We start from the raw sequence: 13,074 nt of genomic DNA, 5'->3' as shown, positions 1-13,074 counted from the left end.
GTGTGAGAAATAGGAATAGGTGTGCAGATAGTACTATCATTGAATTATATATGTTAATTACGTCATTTTTTACAACATAATTATTGTGTTTTACTTAGTTAACTCGTTCAATGTCTATTAATACTTAATTATTTGTGAAAGATACCACATTTTCGTCCAATTCAATGTTAGCGTCTTAATGAAGTAACAAAGAGGATGCTTCGAATTTGGTAGCTATCACAAACATATCTGGTACTTTCTAATTTTTATAGTTTATTCCGCAATTGCAATGTCACCATGCTCGAAGGGAGGCAAATCATATTGTTCACAAGTTAGCAAGGTTTGGTCTTCAGTTAATGCTATTTGGTTCAAGGAGCCATAGGATGTCATAACAGATGTCTAAATGAAGGATAGGTCTAGTGGTTAAAGCTATATATTGTGTTTCTTTGTAGCAAGGCACTATTTTTTTTTTTCCCTTAAACTTGGGTTGAATGTCCGACAAGATTTTTTTCGCATCGTCGCTCTATTTTGTAGTATTTACCTTCTTTTTTGCATAGTACTCCCATAACCTTTCTTTTTTATCCCTCATTTTTATGTATACGTAGTTTGCTCATGTCTGAAGCTTAAAAGGTAAAAATAAAAATGAAAAAACGAAATGGTAATGAACCGAGCACTTACAAATTACAATCAATTTCAATTACATTAACACTTAGGCATGAATCCAATACATTAGCACTTAGAAGTTACCCCCTTAATAAAGCCTCTTATAAAATGTGATCAATTGTATGCAGCAAGACCTACCCTCGTCTCTTTTATTTAGTCATTGGCTCAAACCCCACATGCCTTACAGTTGTTAACTTGTTATAAACATAAAAAACATAACACCAAGTCTTTGTTTAGCTATGTCAATAGCTCAACATATTATATAGGATACGCGTATCGTCTGCTTCCCTGTTCCTTCTTATAATCTCCTCCTTTTTTCTCCATCCTCACACATCCATCTTCTGCTCTTCGTTCAATCTGCTCTTCTTGTTCGTATATTTTTAGGTTTCTAATTGCTTCCATATATATGAGCATGGATAATACTCTTATACGCAATTTATTGGGGGGTGCCGCTGCTAAGATTGCTTCCCATATGCCATTGGCTGCCGGGTTTCTTACTTTTGTGTGCATTGAGTGCTTTGTGGATCAACTGGTTGCTCCGATCAAACCCTTAATCGGCCAGTACTTGGCCAAGTATTTACTTGCCTGCAGTGGCCCCGTGGTCTCCAGATACTTGGACATTTACGTTGCTTACATCCTAAGCTACAAATCCAACGTCGATAACCTGCTGAAACAGCTCAAGAAGCTTAAGGCCACACGAGATATGGTGATCCAAGCCGTCGAAGATGCAAAAAGGAAGGGAGAAGTGGTGGTCACAGCTGAAGTCGAGAAGTGGTTGAGCAGTGTCGATAGGCTGACCGAAGAAGCCGCCCAGTTTTTCGTATACAAAGGGGACGCAAACAGCGGGTGGTTCCGTTGGTTGTACGGTCTGTTGATGTCAAGATTCCAATTGAGCAAGAAAGCAAAGAAGATGATAGAGCTTCTCGTTCAGCTCCAAGCAGATGGAATTTTTGCTACTGTTTCTAATTAATTACTTGAATTATAATTTTTGTTTGTAGTAGTGATTGCCCAAAAGAATTTGAATTTAAGCATGTGTGGATGTGATTCAACAAATAATATTCAGTCTCCAGAAATTATAATGTCGTGTTTACTAATCCGTAATCGAAAAATCAAAATCTGATTCCGAAATTCACAAAAGTAAATGAAATCACAAGACAAGCAGCCAATAAACACAAAATGCTTGAGTTCATATGATAAATCCACAGTTGATCCGCACAGTATCCTTATCACCTTTTTCTCCTGCTGAACACACAGATTATTCATCCTCTAATTACCCTACTTCTTGTTGTAGTTTGTTGCAGCACCAGCACTTGTACAAAACTAAGTAATAATAATAGTAGCAAGAACAAGAAGAGAGAATTCCCAGTTGCATTGGTGGCTTCACATTCAATACCACTCCCCTACCAATTACCTGTCATCGGATGCAACTTATGCTATTGTTTCGGAAAGATCAGATTTCTTTACCAGGTTGCCAATTTTGTCAAGTTTCGGGATCATTCCTCCCTTCTTCAGCGTGAAAAATGAATCTCAAATCAGTAAATTATGGCAGCAAATGGCTGGCTGGGAACCCAAAAATCAAAACATTGGAAACCAAGCAGATACAAATCAGAGAAAATATTGAAGAAGAAACGGAGGGTGAAGAAGATGACAGCTATAAGCATTTAAGAGAGCAAACGAGTCGAAGGGCGGACAGCGCTTACACAACCCCAACCTGCATATTTTCTTGGCATGACTCTGCTCTCATATTCTAAGCTTTGGTGTAACAAACGAATATGTTAGGACTCTTGAGATTGTGTATAAAACATATAAAAGTAGCTCTTGCTTATGTTGGTTTGAATTTCGAAACTCCAATTTGTCTCAGAATGCGAAAGATTACGACTTTCAAATACCCTCATGAAAGACTGCTAGCCACAAAAATATAGGCTTAATTGGAAAAAAAGAACACAAATTTCAATAGCAATCAAGTATATAAGCAAAAGCAATGAATAAGCTTTTCCTCAAGAACACAAACTCTTCAATTCTCTTCAGTACATTAATCATCCACATCTGGCTGGAATGGTTAAATTCTAGGGTTACAGAACATACAGAGAGATTCTCCTGTCTACAACCATTTTTCACTTCATCAAAAGAAAATGATCCATCAGATTGATTAGAATAAGTTCAAAAACAAGAGAACTAGTACATTAAGTTGGAACTAGATGGTAACCGTCATGCCATTCGCCTTGATCATTAATCCAAAGAAGTGGCATAGCTACTGCAAGTAGAGCGAAAGAAACACCACAAAACAATTTAACAGCAGCCTTTCGATAGGGTCTTTTTATGCCAGACTTTTGAACTTGTGTTTTATTTTCTGGAACCACCCCATGAGATACTTTGTTTTCTGGAACCACCTCATCAGACACCTGCAAATCAGTATCCGCTGGAATGCAATCTGTTGATGACACTAATTCAGGATCACCTTCAAACTGCTCACTGCCGCCGTAGAAGCTACCATGCTCTCCGTCATCATAGTTCGCACCATATGAACAACTATCTTGACCGTATCTGGCATTTGGGCTCCAATCAAACTCGTTCATGGATAAACTTCTAGATCTTCTTGCTGGTTTTTTGGAGAACTTTGAGTCGGCATTATTTGGTTCCTGAAGAGAGTGAACAAGCCTTCTCGGAGTGTTGAAGATGATGCTGTCCACGTTGAGTGGAGTGCGAGACCTTTGAAGCACAGGAGAAGCAATATTGGTCAAAATCAAGACCATAACATGCAATACCATACCAAGATTGATAATAAACAAGAAAATCATAAAATTGACAGATCTGAATGGAAGTAAAGTTTCAGTTGACAGCTTGAGTAAGCACAACACCTTCGTCGGAAATAAAACATTCATTGACAAACTACTTAAGCTGTTACGAATAACAGTTACCAACAAATTTCATTATGGAATTAGAGCAGGAATTATGAGTTTGAATCCCTATAGTTTCCTCCTCTCAGCATAAGTTGAATTCCACATCTTGGGTGGTGAGGAGCAAACCACATGTGAGGGGGGAGACATAACAGGAGTGCTGGTTCATGTCCCTTGCTTAAGGTTTTGGGATATAAATTCCCCAACAAACTTTGTCGACTATAACATACCATACCATCCCGATTGGCACTCTTTTCTGAAATGCAAAGCGTTTTAGCAGAGATAAGTTTTCAAAGAGTTAGACACGATAAGCGTTTTGGGCAATCAATACTACTTTTACAATCCAACAAGGAATTTATTCACTTTGTTGCTGCATTACTTTTAGTTAAACTTTTTACCCATGCTCCAAATTTAGTTGGATAACTACTTCTACCCCCATAACAATCAAATCAGCAATTGCAACTTCCAATCAGAAGAAAAATAATACCATATGTACATGTCAAACTTACCCAAGGACTAGTTGTGGCGCTTCTTGATACTCCATTTCTAGGATTTGTTTGCAGGAACCCTGTAAATTCCTCATTGCAATCTCCTTCGTATTTCATGAATTCATTAATTCATTAATCCCAGAGTTACCTGGATATCCATTCGAGTAAGCACCACCCCGAGCAATCTCCGAGAACAAACCATCCTTGAGAGACACGTCAACTCCTCCATTCTCATGACTCCAAACCTTCCGGTTTACACTCCTACAATCATAAATTGAGTTTCAGCTACCCTGACAACTCATTGTTATAGGTGTCTCAACAAATGAGTCATATACTGCAAAGGAATCTAGAGTCTGTGATTTGTGTGACACTGATGCAGGAGACTGGTCGCTGGCACTCGATAAGTTTCGCCTCCTGCTCTGGTCTCTCCTACTAAAATTTGACCCACTGGCCGAACCAGGAGCCCTTTCATGTCTCGAACCTTTACCTGCAGCTGTTCGCCTTGCCGTTTGCAGAGCTTCATAGGCAGCCCTTGAGACATAAGCCATCCGATCAGACTGACACTTCCCCATTTCTTCAATTATCAACTCAAAACAAAAATCAGAGATAATGCTCCAAGGATCCAGGCACTTCATCAAGAAATTCACCATTTTGATAGCTGACAGCCGTTTCTGAGAATTCCCTTCCTCTACACCAGTATCCAATATCCGGATTCCAGCTTGAATCCTCAACCTGGCATATGGTTCAAAAATTAATGCATTATGCTTCGCAAGGGACATGACCAGACCCATGTGTGCATTTGTCTGAGTGGACTTCTCCTCCAAATCTCCAGAAACATTCTGACAGACCCTATTAACCATCTCATCCAAAGAAAACGCCAATTATCTGAATCAACAAGGGCCCTCTTAAGCAAAGGGCAGCTCCAGAAGTGAAGCTCTCTTGAGAATCCAAGAGGAAATCCGAGAGAGGAGTGCAAAGTGAATCAATAATGTGCCTCTTCTTGTCTTCAGGGTTGGTTGGGTCAATCCCATATAGAGCAATAGCTGGGACAACCTTTGAGCATGCCTGCTGAAGAGGGAAAGACCCTGCACTCGAAGCCAAGGTCTTCATTACGATGGTCATGATGCTAATTATCAGCGGGACTATTTTAACACCGTGAACTCGCAAGAACTTCGTACAGCGAAATAGTGCATTCCCCGGACAAAGAACCAGTAAATCTAGCGTCCACTAGAAATATATCAACACCTGCACATATTTTACGACCGTAAATAGCTATACGCGATGTATAAATAAATGACCATGGTGAAAATAAATCACCAATATAGATAAAGCAATTATAAGGTTACCTAACCAATTTCTACTTAAGTCTCATGCAAGACTGCTTCAAAACAATTATTTAATCAAAACAGTTTAATAAAAAAAAGTTGAGCTTTGAAGGGATCCACTCACAGAGATCATGAGTATCTCTATTCAATAGGACCATTTCCTTTGTCCAAGTTATTCAGCAGCTGGTGGTGGTTGGTCATGGTGGAGTTAGAAAGCGTGAGAGATCTCGAGAGTTAGAGCGAAGGAGAGTATGCAGAAATGAGGAAGGAGGACGAAAGTGCAACCGTGAGTGGGATGTTAACCTACTTAAAAATTCCCCCATGGAAATTACCATTTTTCCATTCGCTTCTCAAAATTTATAACCCTAACTCTCGTTACTCCGACTTCGATTCTGCTTTCGCCTACGCATTCGTGAGTACGAAAACTAATTTAGTAAAATAGAAAAGCATGAGAAATTGAAATTAAACTCAGAGGTCACCATGCTAGGGGCATTTTGGTCATTTCATAATCTTGGTGAATAAAATACATTATTTTATGATATGAAGTCATGTTATACTTCTATTGAAGTAATTTTTCATTCCTTACAAAAGCATGACATCCTGTAGCGATAAAGAGGTTGAGTTAATATTACTCTTAACGAGGACTATGCTCTCTTATTGAGTGGGATAGCTAGCGATACAAATATCCCTGATAGTCTCACCTCAGTGATGGTGGAGGTGAGGCTGCCTCCTATGAAGGTTTAGGGCAAACTTCTAGCACTATCACTATACTAGGATACAAGCACATGGCCGTAAAGTGCTGGTTTCAAACTTCACCTTAGTAGAGCTGTGTGTGTTTTGTTGCCAGAGGTAGAGTTCAAAACCGCGAGTTACTCTTGTTGTTTCGAAGCAATGTCACCATAAAACATGAATACTTGTGCACAGCTCTATAACACGTTGATTGATGAACTAGTTCTATTTTAAATAACCAAGTGGGTGATTGTTGGAACGTTTTTAGAAACAATATTTTGGAAGAATTAATCTGATATTATTAATTGGCTAGTATCATTTTGTCAGGAAACCTTGTTATTGTAAAATTAAGATAGAAAAGAATGCTGGTTTTGCCAAATCGTATACGACAAAGGTTTCCTTGCTAAATAAGGTTTACAATCCAAAACACCAAAGGTTTCCTTGCTTTAATAAAAGAACAAATACAACATGTATAAATAGGACCTCACTCTTCCATCCACAAAACTCCCCACCTAAATACAAACGAAGATCATCGTAGCCAAAACGTCATGGCAGGCCTTCACTTACCTGACCTTGTTACGCACAAAATCATCCAAATTCTCCCCACCAAAGCTGCGGTTCGAATTAGTTTTCTTTCCAATCAATGGGCAGGTGTGTGGCGTTCGAGCTCCGTATTAGATTTCGACGAGGGTGGTTATGAGGAAAGCCTTGATTGTCGAGACAACCTAGGTGATCAACATAGAAAGTTCATCAATAACATCTTGAAAAGATATAAATTTTGCGGGCATGATTAGCAAAAGAAACTGAGGTTAGATAAATTGAGGCTTCATATGACGGGGTACTTGGTAACAGAAGATACTACCATTGTAGATGAGTTATTGAGTTGTTCGTTTGAGAGAAATGTCAAAGAGTTAGATATCAACCTTCGTTTGTCATATGTGAGGATAAAGGACATACGCAATGCTAATGATGGACCTATGGATCATATAAGCCAGCTTCTTCCCTCCTTGAAAAGAACGTGCCTCAAAACTGTGCACTTTGATAAGCATGCACTGCTTTACTTAATTTGTGAGTGCCCTTGCATTGAATATTTGTCATTAACTTCATGTTCTTTTGATGATGATCGAGAAGATGCACTCTCCATGTTTTATCTTTCAAGTTACATTCTCAAGTTGTTGGAAGTTAAGTATTGCAAGGCTCCAGATATTCGAGTTGATGAGACAATAAATCTTGAATCTTTTACATTTGTTTGATCAAGGTTTCTTCCTGTTGACATTATAGTCCTGCACAATTCCCATAACTTGAAACATATCAACATTCACGCTCGTTACCCAAAAAAACTATATGTATTCGAATCTGATCGTAGTTTGGAGGCCACGATCAATACTCCGAATCTGAATTCTGTACATTTCATTGGTTACTTAGCGTCCAAGATTTCTTTGAAAGCTCCAAATTTATGCAAGGCTACCATCTTACTGTGGGAATTTTGGGACGTACAATTTCCGACCGCCTTTAATGGGGCATGGAAACATTTACCTGTACTGGCAGGGTTTCTTAAAGAATTTGGTCGCTCCAAGAATATAGACCTCATTGTTGCTGCTTTAAGAATGTTATATTTCCAACAGAATTCAGAAGCACCAGCTCTTGTGCAATATTGCCCGGTCTCAACAACAATCTTGCGCTCAAGGTATCAAATTATCTTGAAACGGATTCAGATATTTCTGAATTGGAGGACTCTTTGACTTGGATTGCACCTTCTGCAAGGGATATTTCTATCAAGAAAATCATTGGAACGATACTTTTTGAATAGTGAATAGATAGAAAACATGAGTTGTCAGAGTTCTCTTGAGTGCAGCTTCACCAACTGTACATTTATATATCATGTCAAGATACTCGGTCAATTAAGATGCTTAGACCTGATTTCATATATATATATATATATGGGTTAAGTACAAAAAACTACCTCAAGTATGGGTCAAATGACACTTTCATACCTCATCTTTTAAAATTGACAATGTCATACCTCATCTTACGAATTTGTGTCAATGTTATACCTTCCGTTAGCTTGGCCGTTTATTTCTCAGTTAAATGCTGACGTGGCTTGATCTGGGACCCATTTTTATTAAAAAATTAATAAAAAAATTATTAAAAACAAAAAAAATCATTTAATATTATTTAAATAATAAAATAATAAAAAAAAGTACATAAAAAAATAAAAAACAAACATCCATTATCTTCCCTCTCCGTGCATCTCCCCCTCTCTCTTTCCCATCATCTTCCTGCAACCCAGCAACCCAGAAAAGAAGAAGGAGAAAGAAGAAGAAGAAGAAGAGAAAAAAAAAAAAAAAAAAAAAAAAAAAACAGCAGCAAACCCGTCCACTCCCACCCAACCCCACCCCCCCCCCAACCTAACCCGCAGAAGAAGAAGAAGAAAAGAGGGAAGCAGAAGAAGAGAGAAGGAAAAAAAAAAAAAAAAAAAAAAAAAGCCCAGTTCGGTCCCCTGCAGAAGAAGAAGAAGAAGAAGAAGAGGGAAAAAAAAAAAAAAAACCCCAGTTCGTCCCCCTGCAGAAGAAGAAGAAGAGAGAAGGAAAAAAAAAAAAAAAAAAAAAAAAAAAAAGTCCCCAGTTCGTAACCTGCAGAAGAAGAAGAAGAGGATAAAAAAATAAAAAAATAAAAAAACCCTAGTTCGTCCCCTGCAGAAGAAGAAGAAGAGAGAAGGAAAAAAAAAAAAAAAAAAAGTCCCCAGTTCGTAACCTGCAGAAGAAGAAGAAGAGGAAAAAAAAAAAAAAAAAAAAAAACAGCAGCAACCCAGTTCCCCCCCTCACACCCACCCTCTCCTCTCCACACCCATTCCCCCACCACCCCCCCTCTCCCCCCCACGGACCCCCGCCGCCCATTTTCTCCTCGCCCAGGAGAATGGGTTTTTTTTTTCTGGGTTTTTTTTTTTTTTTTTTTTAGGGGTTGTAGATAGTGGGTGCGAGGTTGGGGTGCGAAGATTGGGTGCGTGGGTGTGGGAGAAGAGGGGTTGAGGAGCAAGGAAAACAAATTGATTTTTTTTTTTTTTTCTCTTCTGTTTTTCTAGGTTGTAGTTGCAGAAAGGGGAAGATGAAGATGGGGAGAAGGGAGAGAGGGGGGAGGGATTGACGTTGGTTTTTTTTTTTTTTTTTTTTTTTTAAATAATTTTTTTTTATTTTATATTTAAATAATATTAAATGATTTTTTTTGTTTTTAATAATTTTTTTTATTAATTTTTTAATAAAAATGGGTCCCAGATCAAGCCACGTCAGCATTTAACTGAGAATAAACGGCCAAACTAACGGAAGGTATAACATTGACACAAATTCGTAAGATGAGATATGACATTGTCAATTTTAAAAGATGAGGTATGAAAGTGTCATTTGACCCATACTTGAGGTAGTTTTTTGTAATTAACCCTATATATATATATATATGAAAAAATATATAATATGTACGTTTATTTATTTAATAATTTTAAGACACTAGCTAGTCAATGTTTCCGTTTGTTATTACAGTATTTTGCCCCATTTCGTTGTTATATGTATTACTAGAAAGTGCACTTTCTAGATTCTGAGAGGATGCTACGAAATCCCAAAGGACCAAAGGGCTAGAGGGTTGGCCATTTTTTTTTTTTTTTTGCTTATGTTGGATTTCCTGTTGATTATAACCGACATAAATTCTTTGAATATTTTTTTTAACAGTTTTATTATTATTTTTTATTTACAAAAAATTTTCTATAACTTCTATTTTTCATATATTTTTTTTTAAATTCTATTTTTTTTCCTATAATTTTTATTTTACAAATTTGTTTCATATATATATTTTTTTTAAATTTCATTTTTTTTCCTATAACTTCTATTTGTCTCACAAAATTTGTTTCATTTTATTTTAAATTCTATTTTTTTTCCTATAACTTCTATTTCACAAAATTTGTTTCATATTTTTTTTAATTCTATTTTTTTCTATAACTTCCTAAGCCATTATACAATATTAAATTAAAGTAAGTAACATGAAACAACATTAAACAATATTAATAACATTAACCAACATAAAAATTATACAACATAAAAAAAAACATTTAACAACATTTAAGTTGTAGTTTTTAAATAATAAATTATGTTTGGCCCTATTGTCCTTTGACCTTCGGTTGGAGACGGTTGTGACATCCCGTCCCAAAATCTCGAAAACTCTCGTGTGAAATTACTATTTTGCCCCTAGTTCGTTCTTTTACGTTTATTGATTGTTTTTGGTGTTGTGCTGGCATGTCCTTGGGCACACACACACCCCCATACCTGTACCACCTTCTGTCACTCTCTCTCTCTCTCTCTCCTGAGCCCATTTCCTTCCTCTTCCTTTTGAAAGTGTACGGACACACACAAACACGCTCAACCACTTGCAGATCGAGGGAACCAAGACCACCCTCGTGCTCGTGAGGCTGAGAAGAGTCCAGTGGTACCATTTTCAGGTAAGGTTGTAGCCGTTTTCACGTCGATTCGACGAGGTCGTTTTAGTTACTATTCATGCAAAATTAACCTAGCACGTTTTTGGGATTTTGAAGCTCGTAGGTGTCTTAGTGAGGTTCCAAGGAACCTCGGAGTACTTCGTTGGACGAAATTGGACGTCGGAATCGCCTGGTTCGAGCTTGACCGGTTTTGGAGGTTGGTGACAGGTGAGTTTTCGTAGGTTTTAGCCCTTAAAACTTGTGTGGACGTGTTCTACTAGTTTAGGGCTTCATTTTGGTGTTAGAATCGTGAAAAATGGTTGAGAATCGAGTGAGAAAACACGGTTTACAGGTTTTCCAGTTTTCCGGCGCCGGCGACGGACACCGGAGACTAAACGGGGAAGAAGACGGAATATTCCGTCAGATTTGACGGAATATTCCTGACGCCGTTAACGGAATCTGTCAAAACTGACGGAATATTCCTAACGGCGTCAGTTGACGCCGTTCGTGTGCACCGCACGTGCCTGCGCGTGGCCGGCGCGTGCGGCGGAGAAATTTTTTTCTAAAAATATGGTTGTGATCCTGAGGTTATGTAGAGCACGTTGGTATATTCATTTGTCCATTTTGAGCAATGTATGAGAAGTTATTACGAAAGGAAGGTTAGGTGCTTTATAATTAATGTTTTTATAGTTATTTCGCATATAGGTGATTCCTATCCCGAGGACGAGCGTGCGCACTCGAGACAGGGGGGCTACGACCCTTCCACATACCAGTGAGTGGGCTTTTGGTTTTCCGTATACACCTATATACATTTATTTTCCCAGAAATTGTTTAAAAAGGGTTAATTGTTTATGCCATGCACCATATTATTATCGTTTATGCACCATTGCATGCATTAGTAGTGGCATACATATACATATGCATATTTGGTGCTGTGGACGCACAGGTAAGTGCCAGGTAAGTGTTATTCATGTTTATATATTCAATTGTGGTTTGAGAGGCTTAGAGAGCTCATAACCTGCACCCCCGGTGTTAGTGCTCCCGCCCAGAGTAGGGCACAGTCCTTCACGTGTTGTTCACCTCCCGCACCACACGCTCAGCTTGGATCCAAGTTAGGTGCACAGTCTTGTCGTACAGACCACTTTAGGTGGTTCCGACTCGTAGGTGACCCGCGATTATTCGCACAGCCTTCACGTGATCGTAGCACTAGAGCGTTTATATGTATTACACCCAGGCCTGTCGTACAGACCATTATAGGTGGTTCCGACTCGTGGGCAGGTTTAGTTATTGAGATTGAGATTTGAGCTCTAGATTCAGCCGTCTAGGTCACTTTAGGTGACTCCGGCTGCCAGTGATATGTTATTGATACGGTTTATACCTGAGCACTTGCATATCATTATGAGGCTTTGACATGGCATACCTTTGAGCATGATTGGCATACCCTTGAGCATGATTGGCATATTTATACATACGTATATGTGTTTATTTTCTGGGAAGTATACAGGTTTTACGGTGAGGGGTTAGAATGTATTTTATTAAATGGTTTTCAAAGAGTTTTGTTTTTGCCCACTCACGCTTTTGTTTTGCGCCCCTCCAGGTTCTAGTGGTCTAGCAGGTTCGATGGTTTTCCCAGTGGGCGTCCCGGCATTTCTGACAGATACTCACCAGTGTAGGGTCACCTTCGGATGTACTATTGTCGTATCATTTCCTTTGGACTGCTGTAGGCTTTATGCTCTAAATTCAGCGTCTCGCTTACGCTAGCACTTATCTTATCACATTATGTATGCTAGTTTTTAAATTATTCGTACTTTTATATTACTTCTATTAGCTTCCGCACTGTGCACATGGCTACGTCACTTCCACGTGACGGCCAGCATGCCCTGATCTCGGTCGGGGTGTGTCACGGTTTTTTGTGATAGGGCTAAAACGAGCCCTCTGGCCCTTTGGCCCTCGGTTGGAGATAGAGGCAAATATGGCCCTGTACTGTTCATTAAAATATTAATATCTTGGAGAATCTTGGAGGGTCAGAGGGCTAAAACGAGCCCTCTGGCCAGCCATCGGTTGGAGGTGGCCTTACAAATTTGGATTTGGACAACAATTTTGTAGACGGATGGTTTGAAGGCTTGAGCCGGAGACATTTGAGCGTCATTAGTCCGTATTTAAAACGCATTGTGTTAAGGTTATCAACTTTGAGATGTACGATTGATGCTCCGAATCTGTGTTAATTTTGGTTCCAGAGTAGTTTGACTTTAATTCTAATACGTTTTTGTGATCGGGCGAGTGCAAAATGTGCGTAAATGCTCCGCATTCATAAGAGGCTACAACCCAACTTCAAAACTTGTACCGTCAGTGCGTGCCATCCCGGTACTACAGTTCAAAGTTCATCTTCCAAGAGCTAGATAAGCCAACCTCTTGACAAGGATGTGATCAGTGTCTCTTAAGTTGATTTTTACAAAATGAGAAATATTATTAGATCGTAATGATAATTGCTGAAGACGAAGAATAAAAACCGTTGTGATTACATAAACCAAGTA

The 13,074-nt window shown here is 38.7% G+C and overlaps 1 pseudogene; it reads right to left on the bottom strand.

Moving 5' to 3' along the window:
* Positions 1–2,724: 2,724 nt before the first annotated feature.
* On the bottom strand, positions 2,725–7,672 carry LOC103956274 (annotated as a pseudogene).
* Positions 7,673–13,074: the final 5,402 nt, after the last annotated feature.

This window comes from the organism of the source record quoted next, unplaced genomic scaffold (genome assembly GCF_019419815.1).
Source record: "Pyrus x bretschneideri cultivar Hongxiangsu unplaced genomic scaffold, Pyrus_bretschneideri_v1 Contig47, whole genome shotgun sequence".
Lineage (NCBI taxonomy): Eukaryota > Viridiplantae > Streptophyta > Magnoliopsida > Rosales > Rosaceae > Pyrus > Pyrus x bretschneideri.
This window is presented reverse-complemented; position numbering and strand designations above follow the sequence as displayed.